The 10,805-nt window shown below is 39.2% G+C and overlaps 1 pseudogene; it reads left to right on the top strand.

The window, feature by feature from the left end:
- The first annotated feature begins 6,219 nt into the window (after positions 1-6,219).
- LOC102828988 lies at positions 6,220-7,011 on the top strand (annotated as a pseudogene).
- Positions 7,012-10,805: the final 3,794 nt, after the last annotated feature.

The following is a 10,805-nucleotide window of genomic DNA, read 5'->3' as shown; positions in this document are numbered from 1 at the left end:
ACTATGAAGACTTGTACTCCAATAAATTTGAAAATCAGAAAGAAATGGATACATTTTTAGAAAATTATGATTTACTTAAACTAACACAGAGTGAAGTAGAAAACTTGAACAGACTTATAACAAAAGAAGAAATGGATTAGGTCATTTTAAAACTACTAACAGGGTCGCTATGGGTCGGACCCGACTCGATGGCACTTAACAACAACAACAACAACAAAATATATATATATATATGCCAGATGGCTTTATGTGTAAATTCTACCAAACGTTCAGAGAAGAGCTGACACCAGTTTTGTTCAAACCATTCCAAAACATAAAAAAGGATGCAAAACTCCCAAATATATTTTACAAAACAAGCATCACCTTCATACCAAAACCAGGCAAACGACATAACTAAAATGATAAACCAATATTCCTCATGAACATAGATGCAAAAATTCACAACAAATCCTAGCCAATGAATTCAACAATATCAAAAAAAATAATACATGATGATCAAGTGGGATCCATACCAAGAATGCAGAGATAGTACAATTTTAGAAAAACAAGCAACATAAACTAGCATATAAAATTTTTAAATAGAAAAGAACCACATGATCATATTGACTGGCATTTTACAAAATTCATCATCCATTCTCGATAAAAGCACTCAATGAAGTAGAAATGGAAGGGAAATTCCTCAATATAATTAAGAGCATATATACAAATCTAACAGCAAATATTACATTCGTTGATGAGAAACTGGAATGAAGAATTCCCTTTGCAAACAGAAACCAGACAAGGATGCCCTTTATCAACTATTCAGTATTGTGGTGGAATTCTTCACCAAAGCTATAAGGCAAGAAAGGGAAATTAAAGGCATCCAAATTGGCAAAGAAAATGTAAAACTCTTGCAATTTGCAGATGATATGATCCTATACAGAGAAAATCCCAAAGACCCAGCAAAAAAATTACTGGAACTCATTGAAAGATTCAGCAAATTGACAGGGTACAAGATCAATATAGGAGCTCTGGCAGCGTAGTGGTTATGAATCAGGCTGTGAACTGCAAGGTCAGCAGTTCAAAACTACCAGCTGCTCCACAGAAGAAAGATGAGGCTTTCTGCTCCCGTAAAGATTTACAACCTCAGAAACCCTGTTCAGGGTCGCTATGGGTCGGAACCAACTCGACGGCACATAAACAACAACAACAACAAGATCAATATACAAAAGTCAGTTGGAAAAAAAATCATTAGCATAGTGGTTACAACAATAACAACAACAACATACTAATAAAGGCAGAGCTGAAAATGAAATTTGGAAAACAATATCATTTACAATAGTCACCCGAAAAATGAAATTCTTAGGAATAAATCTAACCAGAGAAACAAAAGTCCTATGCAAAGAAAACAACAAAACACTACTACAAGAAACCAAAAGAGATTTACAAAAATGGAAGAATATATCACGCTCACTGATAAGAAGAATTAAGAATGCGAAAATGTTAATACCACTCAAAGCAATCTATACATATAAAGCAATCCCAATCCAGAGTCCAGCATCATTCTTTAAAGAGTTGAAAAAAAATGATCGCTAACCTTATTTGGAAAGGAAAGAGACCTCAGATAAACAAAGCATTGCTTAAGAAGAAAAAGAAAGTTGGACTCCCTAATGTCAAAATTTACTACACAGCCAGAGCAGTCAAAACAGCCTAGTACTGGTACAATGAATGATACATATATCAATGGAACAGGATTGAGAACTGAGAAGTAAATCCATCCACATACAATCAGCTGATCTTTGACAAAGAGCCAAAACACATTAAATGAGGAAAAGACAGTGTCTTTAACAAACAGTGCTGGCAAAACTGGAAATTCATTTGCAGAAGAATGGAACAAGACCATATTTAAAAAATAATAATAATAATAACCTCAATGTGAATTAAAGACCTAAAGATAAAGCCTGGAGCTATAAAGATCATCAATAAAAATAAAAAATAGGGACAAAGCTAGGCGCTCTGGTACATGGTATAAAAACACTATCAACATTACAAAAACCACACAAACAGTAGAAGACAAAATACATTACTGGGACCTCATAAAAATTAGACATGTGCATCAAAAGATTTCACCAAAAGAGTAAAAAGAAAGACTCCAGAATGGGCAAAAACTTTTTGCAACAACGTATCAGAAAAGGGAATAAAAATGTATAGAAAACTACAGCACCTCTACTAGAAAAAGACAAACAACCCAATTTAAAAATGGGCACAGGGCATGAACAGACACTTCACCAAGAAAGACATCCAGGCAGCCAACAAACATCTGAAGAAATGTTCATGATAATCAGATATTGCTGTCATTGTTAAGTGCTGTCGAGTCAGCTCAGACTCGTAGCAACCCTGTATAGGGTTTCCAAGGAGGGGCTGGTGAGTTTGAACCACCAACCTTGTGGTCTAGTGCATTATTCCACAGCGCCACACAAGGATTCTATTAGAGAGATGTAAATCAAAACAACATTGACATATCATCTCACACCAGCATTAATTGTTGTTGTTGTTGTTGTTGTTATGTGCCGTGGAGTCGGTTCTGACTCATAGCGACCCTGTACAGGGTTTCCGAGGCTGTAAATCTTAAAAAAAAAAAATGACAAATGATGGTATGTGTGGAGAGACTGAGGCCCTCCTACATTGCTCGTGGGACTGTAAAATGGTACAACCACTTTTAAAAACAGTGTGATGCTTCCTCAGATAGTTTGGAAATAGAAATACTTTATGGCCCAGGAAACCCTCTTCTTGGTATATATCCAAAAGAAATTTGAGTCAAGACATGAATAGATATATGCTCATCAATGTTCATTGCAGCACTATTTACAATAACAAAAAGATAAAGGCAGCCTAAGTGCCTATCAATGGAAGAATGAATAAACAAACTTTAGTAGATACACACAATGGAATACTATGCAATGCTGAAAAATAAATCTGTGAAACACCTCATAGCATGGATGAACCTAAAGGTATTATGCTGAATTAAATAGTCAATCACAGAAGGACAAATATTGTATGATACCATTATTGTATAAACTTAAGAAAAGTTTTTCATACTAAAAGAAATATTCTTTAATGGTTACCAGGAGTGGGATGGGAGAATAATTCACTGACTAGAGGGTAGACACATGTTAGCTTGGCTGACAGGGAAGACAATTTACAAGAAGGGGGAGGGCAATACACAGGAAGAGGGAAGGTAGCAGAAGAATGGTGAAGATAAGTGAAGACACAGGAAGCTATGCATGGGCTAAATGGGATAAAAGTAAATAGTGATATATACACAACCTTGGAACAACAGTGTTCTATGCATAGATACATGGATTGAAACATACATTGAACAAATAAAGGAGGAAGAGTGGGATATATTGTACATGAGTATTTACAATATATTTGTAAAGAGGATATTTGTACATGAGTATTTACCTTTCCTGCAAACTATGAATGTGATGGAGCATTGTTGTTGTTGTTGTTAGGTGACATTGAGTCGGTACTGACTCATAGCGAGCCTATGCACAACAGAACGAAACAATGGCCAACCCTATGTCAATCTCACAATCACAATCATTGCTGTGTTTGAGCCCATTTATGCTGCCACTGTGCCAATCCATCTCATTGGGGGTCTTCCTCTTTTTCTCCAACCCTCTACTTTACCAAACATGATATCCTTCTCCAGTGACTGGTCCCTCCTGACAATATGTCCGAAGTATGAAAGATGAAGTCTGGCCATCTGGCTTCCAAGGGGTACTCTGGCCATACTTCTTCCAACACAGTGTCTATTTGTTCTTTTGGTAGCCCATGGTACTTTCAATATTCTCCTCCAACACCATAACTCAAATGCATCAATTCTTCTACAGTCTTCCTTATTTACTGTCTAGCTTTCACATGCATATGAGGTTATTGAAAATACCATGGCTTGGGTCAGGTGCACCTTAGTCCTCAAACTTGAATAAGACATCTTTGCTCTTTAATACTTTAAAGAGGTCCTTTGCAGCAGATTTGCCCAATGCAATATGTCATTTGATATCTCGACTGCTGCTTCCGTGAGTGTTGATGGTTGATCTAAACAAAATGAAGTCTTTGATAAATTCAATCTTTTCTCCCTTTATCGTGATGCTATTTATTGGTCCAGTGATGAGGATTTTTATTTTCTTTACATTAAGGTGCAACCCATACCAAAGGCTGTGGTCTTTGATCTTCATCAATAAGTATTTTAAGGCCCCTTCACTTTCAGGAAACAAAGTTGTATCATCTGCATATCGCAGGTTGTTAAGAGAGTCTTCCTTCAATCCTGAAGCCACATTTTTCTTCATATAATCCAGCTTCTCAGATTATTTGTTCAATATACAGATTGAATAAGTATGGAGAAATAATACAACCCTGGTGCACACCTTTCCTAATTTTAAACCATTCAGTGTTGCCTTATTCTGTTCAAACAACTGCTTCTTGGTCCAGGTACAGATTCCTCAAGAACACAATTAAGTGTTCTGAAATACTCATACTTCACAATGTTGTCCATAGCTTGTCATGATCCACACAATCGAAAACCTTTGCACAGTCAATCAAACACAAGTAAACACCTTTCCAGTATTTCCTACTTTCAGCCAAGAACCATCTGACATTAACAATGATATCCCTCATTCCACACCCTCTTCTGAAACCGGCTTGTACCTCTGGAAGTTCTCTGTCAATGTTTGGTTGCAGCTGTTTCTGTATTACCCTTAGTAAAATTTTACTTGTATGGAATATCAATGATACTGTCCAATGATTTTCACATTCCGCTGAGTCACCTCTCTTTGGAATAGTCACAAATACAGATCTCTTCCAATCAGTTGGCCAGGTAGTTTTCTTCCAAATTTCTTGGCATAAATGAGTGAGTGCCCCAATTGCCCCATCACTTTGTTGAAAGATTTCAATTTGTGTTTCATAAATTCCTGGTGACTTGTTCTTTGCAAATAATTCCAATGCACCTTGGACTTCTTCCTTCAGGATCATTGGCTCTTTCTCATATGCTACCTCCTGAAACAGATGAACATCGACCAAAGAAGGAGAGATAAACTACTTCTGGATATTTATTGGTGGAGCATACAGTGGTCAAAATGATGAAAACTTCCTAGATATTATTAAATATTTTAAGGCAATAAGTTGCTGGGGACTCAGGACCACAGTCTCAGGGGACACCATGGTCAATTGGCATGACACAGTCCACAAAGACAATGTTCTACATCCTACTTTGGTGAGTAACATCTGGTATCTTGAAAGTTTATGAGCAGCCATTGAAGGAGCAGCTACTGGTCTCTCCAGGCGCAGAAGAAAAAAGAATGATAAGAATTGAAGAGGCTTGGAATCAAGTAGTCAAATGGACTAGTTAAACATGTGAATATCAGTCTCCATGACTCTGAGACCAGAAGAACTAGATGGTGCCCGGCTACCACTACCAACTTTTCAGAAAGAAATCACATTAGAGTGTCCTGGATACAGTGGGTAAAATGTGGAACAAAACTCAAAATTATTTTTTTAATAAGACAGGATTTACTGGTCAGGAAAAGACTGAGGAACCTGAGACTATGGCCTTTGACCACACTTCAGGTCTGGAAAGAAACTTACCTATGTGGCTTAATTTTCAGCTAAGCAGTAGATTAGATATATATGGGAGACAACAATAATAGAAAGGTATGCTCACCATGGACTAGCCAATCATTCAAAAATCAAAAGGGCAACATTCACCTAAAGATAAAGTTGAGAAGGGATGGAATGGTGGGTAGACTAGAACTAGGAACCACAGGGAGAAGTGGATAACTGTAGTTGGATGGAAGGGATTGCAATCATTGAGATGAAACTAAGTGTATGATTTGTTGAATGTGAAACTGATGATCTTGTCTGTAAACATTCACCAAATTCACAATAAAAATTGTTCAAAATAGAAAGAATACTAGTAACAGAAAAGAAAAAAGAAATCAAGCAAAATATTACATTAGCCAAATCTACTGCACAAGACCTTTTTAAAGTGTTCAAGAGCAAACATACCAGTTTGGGAACTCAGGTGCACCCGACCCAAGCCATGGTATTTTCAACTGCCTCATAAGCATGTGAAAGTTGGACAATGAATAAGGAAGACAGTAGAAGAACTGTTGCATTTGAGTTATGGTGTTGGAGAAGAATACTGAAAGTACCATGGACTCTTTCTTGCTCAGCGCCACCATGGCTCGTGGTCCCAAGAAACATCTTAAGCGTGTGGCTGCCCCCAAGCATTGGATGCTGGACAAACTGACTGGTGTGTTTGCTCCATGCCCATCCACTGGCCCCCACAAACTGAGAGAATGCCTCCCACTGATCACTTTCTTAAGGAACAGACTTAAGTATGCCCTGACAGGAGATGAAGTTAAAAAGATCTGTATGCAGCGGTTCATTAAGATTGATGGCAAAGTCCGAACTGATATAACATATCCTGCTGGTTTTATGGATGTTATCAGCATTGACAAAACCGGAGAACATTTCCGTCTGGTCTATGACACCAAGGGTCGATTTGCTGTTCATCGTATTACACCTGAGGAGGCGAAGTACAAGTTGTGCAAAGTAAGAAAGATCTTTGTGGGCACGAAAGGAATCCCCCATCTGGTGACCCATGATGCTCGTACCATACGCTACCCTGATCCCCTCATCAAGGTGAATGATACCATTCAGATTGATTTGGAGACTGGAAAGATTACTGATTTCATCAAGTTTGATACTGGTAACCTGTGTATGGTGACTGGAGGTGCCAACTTGGGAAGAATTGGTGTGATCACTAACAGAGAAAGACATCCTGGCTCTTTTGATGTGGTTCATGTGAAAGATGCCAATGGCAACAGCTTTGCCACCCGACTTTCCAACATTTTCGTTATTGGCAAGTGCAAAAAACCATGGATTTCTCTTCCCCGAGGAAAAGGTATGCACCTTACCATTGCTGAAGAGAGAAATAAGAGACTGGCTGCCAAGCAGAGCAGTAGGTGAAATGTTCTCTAGGAGATGTGAATGAACAAATCTTTACATAATTAAAGATATTAAACACACACACAAAAAAAAAAAAAGTACCATGGACTGCTAGAAGAACAAACAAATCTGAGTTGAAAAAAGTACAGCCAGAATGCTCTTTAGAAGCAAGGATGGTGAGACTTCATCTCTCATACTTTGGACATGTTAACTGTATTGACCAGTCCCTGGAAAGGACATTATGCTTGGTAAATTGGAGGGTCAGGAAAAAAGAGGAAGATACCCAATGAGATGGACTGGTATCATGGCAGCAGCAATGGATGCAAGTGTAGTAAATTTTTTGAGGATGCACAGGATTGGGCAGTTGTGCATAGGGACACTATGAGTCAGAACTGACTTGACGGCACCTAACAACAACAATAACTTATTATAACACATCTGAAGAGGATCTAGTTAAAGGCACCAAGAAGCATAAAACACCAATTTGAAACGAACCCCTACCAAAGCAGCACAAATTCTGCTAACATTGAAGCAAGTACACACATAAAATTTAAGGTGAAGAATGGTGAAAGCATGGATGCTTTATGAAAAGTTTATGAGGACAATGCCTCAAAGAAATCAATATTTATAAATATAAATATAACTCAATTTAAGAAGGGACAAGATGTTGTTGAAGATGAAACCCACAGCAGTAGACCAACACATAAGTTTGTAAGGAAACAATCTTGTTCATGTCCTAATTGAAGAGGAATGATTAACAGCAGGGGATAAAAACAGTCAATACCATAGACATCTTGGCTGGTTCCGCTCACACAATTCTACCTGAAAAATTAAAGTTGAGCTAACTTTCTGCTCAATGGGTTCGAACATTGTTGTGCCCAGATTAGTTTCACACAAAGGCAATGGAAATTTTAAACAAGTGGGATCAAGAGTCAGAAACATTTGCAACAGGAGAGGAGACATGGCTTTTCAATCCTGAAGATAAGCACAAACAAAGCAATGACTACCAAATGGTGAACGTGGTCCAGTCAGAGCAAAAGCAAATTGGTCAAGAGCAAAGGTTATGACGGCAAGTTTTTTGGGTGTTTTTTGTATGCGCAAGGCATTTTGTTTGTTAACTGTCTGGAGGACCAAAGACAATAGCATCTGCTTATTATGACAGTGTTTTGTGAAAGTGAGCCAAAGCTTTAGTAGAAAAATGCCAGGGAAAGTTTCAACAGACAGTGCTCCACCAGGACATTCTCCTGCTCATTTCTCTCCTCAAACCGAGGCAATTTTGCCAGTTTCAACAGGAACTCGTTAAGCATCTACTTGCAGTCCTAATTTAGCTCCTTTTGACTTCTTTTTGTTTCCTAACCTTTAAAAAATCTTTAAGGACACACATATTTCTTCAGTTAATAACGCAAAAAAGACTTCTTGGACATGGTTAAATTACCAGGATCATCACTTCTTTAGGGATGGACTAAATAGCTGGTACCATAGCTTGCAAAACTATTTTGAAGTTGATGGAGCTTATGTTGAGAAATGAAGTTTCCACTTTTTTATTTTTTAATTTTTTGTCTTTTAATTCCTTTTCTCCACAAACTTTTCGAAGACCCTTTATGTATATATATACCAAGGTGGCAAACTAACCCAGGCTTATGGGAGGAGGAAGCCCCACAAAATGTTGTCTCCCCTCTCCCTTGAATCCCTGGATACAGGCTTACAGATGATGCACAGGAATAATGACCCAAGGATACGTGACAGATCCTGGTTGTAGGGAGACAGGCAGGTCTGCTGAGACTGGTCTCCATCACCCTGTGCTCTACACTGTGCCCCACAGCCCTCCTGGCCCCGCATCCTTCAACACTGAGCTCAGATACCACCTCCTATCCCAAGATCCCTTTATTTCTGTGGGGCCCCCTCACCTTGAGGGTGTGGAGGCTGGGTGGTATCGCTAGGAGCTTTATGTTTACTTTGTCTCTCCCCTCAGCCTTCCAGCACACACCTCTAGATCTCCTTTCCCAACACATGTAAGCGCACTTTTGGTTAGTTTGTTTTCTTGTGTTGTGATTTGGGTGAAAGTTTACAAAATAAGTTAGTTTTCAATTCAGCAATTTATACACATTTTGTCTGTACCATTGATTGCAATCCCCTCAATTTAACGGCACTCTTCCCACTTCCTCCCTGGGTTCCCTGTTTCCATTTGGCCTTCTTTCCTGCCTCTTCCTGCCTTCTGACCTGTGTTTGGAGCAAATGTCACCCCTTGGGTCTCCTATGGCTGGTTGTACTGAGGAGTATGTTCTTCAAGGTGCTAGTATTCGCTTCTAGGCCTGTCTGCTGTGGGCTTACTTTGGGCTGTAAAGGCAATCTCATCTTCAGATATTAAAATATCTTATCTAGGCTGCTTTAAATAGGAACTATAATCTCATGATCAGTTTTAGCCTTTTAGTCTCCCCCAACTCGGGTCTGAGCCTCGGCTCCTGCTGCATGTCCTCCCACACAAGGAGAGCATGGTAGAGAGCTAGGTCACTAGACATGAGTCAGGAGGCCTGGGCTCCACTCTGCTTCTGCCCCTCACTACTCCCCGCCTCTGGACATCAGTATGCACAGCTATGGAACAAGGACAGTGATACCCTCATGTTTCATGAGGTGAGACAAGTTCTGTGGGTGAACACCTCCGGAAGCTGGAAAGTGGTCTACGAATGGGAGCTGCTCTTGCCGTTACGATTATGATATTTCAGCTGCTCTCAGTAAATGACCTGAAGGTTTCTGAGGGCCTTGGCAGGACTCCCATGAGTGACTGGGGTGGGGGTGGGGTTGAAATAATTGCCAAATCCCTTACTGGCATGTTGATTTCCGGAGGGGATTTATGAGCCCTGGAAGTCATTATTTCAGGGCGACTTATCATACACACACACACAAACACACGAAAGTGCCTGTGGCCTCATCATAAGCACTTATTCCACAGGAAAGTTGTTTGCAAAACACAACAGACATCAATAATGATGTTCGCAGAGTTGTAAATCTTCTAAGCCTGCCTTCCCTTCCTGGGGACTAAGACACTTGATTTGGTTCTCCTGGAGCTCAGAAGTTTCCAAATAGATAACAGAATCCCAAAGTCCATTAAGCAAGGTAATTTACAATAGTGGCAGGCCAAATTCAGGGAAATACATTAGAGCGTTTTCCCATTTGGCTTGCAGAAAAGACATTATTCTAAGCACACACACAGTGAATGCTGTTAGGTGACAATGAGGAAACCTGTTAGCTCTCCTAACGAGTTTATTCATCCCCATCACCACGCAGCACATTTATTCTGAGTGAAATTTGCACCACCAGATAAGCTTCTCCGAGCCCTGACATAGACACCTGGGATCTCATTTCTGACCCATTAAATAGGCATCACCGGACATTAAACAAGTAAGGGGGGAAAAGAGCAATTTCTTTTCGAGTTCTGACTCATACCTAAAACCATTGCAAATCTTGTACTAAAGAAACATACAGAGGCCCTGGGGAGTATTTTGGGAGAGTAAATGGGAAATTGCTTAAATAAATAAATAAAAATAAAATTTATATTTTATGTTTTAAATGACCAAAATTTGAACCAAAAGTTTGCTTCTATTCCCCACTGCTTTCTTCTAGTAACACTCTCATCCTGATTGATCCCAGACAGGACTATATTTCCAAGAGCAGTAAAGAACTGGGTCCAAAGAGAAGCTTCCACCTATAGAAAAAAAACATACATGCTACTCTGTGGCCCAAATATGCGGCACATAACAACAACAAAGAGGTAGAAGAGAAACTAATTTGCAGCTCAGAAGCTACTGAACTCTTCA

Source organism: Chrysochloris asiatica, unplaced genomic scaffold, assembly GCF_000296735.1.
Source record: "Chrysochloris asiatica unplaced genomic scaffold, ChrAsi1.0 scaffold00215, whole genome shotgun sequence".
Classification (NCBI taxonomy): Eukaryota; Metazoa; Chordata; class Mammalia; order Afrosoricida; family Chrysochloridae; genus Chrysochloris; species Chrysochloris asiatica.
The sequence above is the reverse complement of the archived record's forward strand: the minus strand, read 5'-3'. Positions and strand labels throughout refer to the sequence as shown.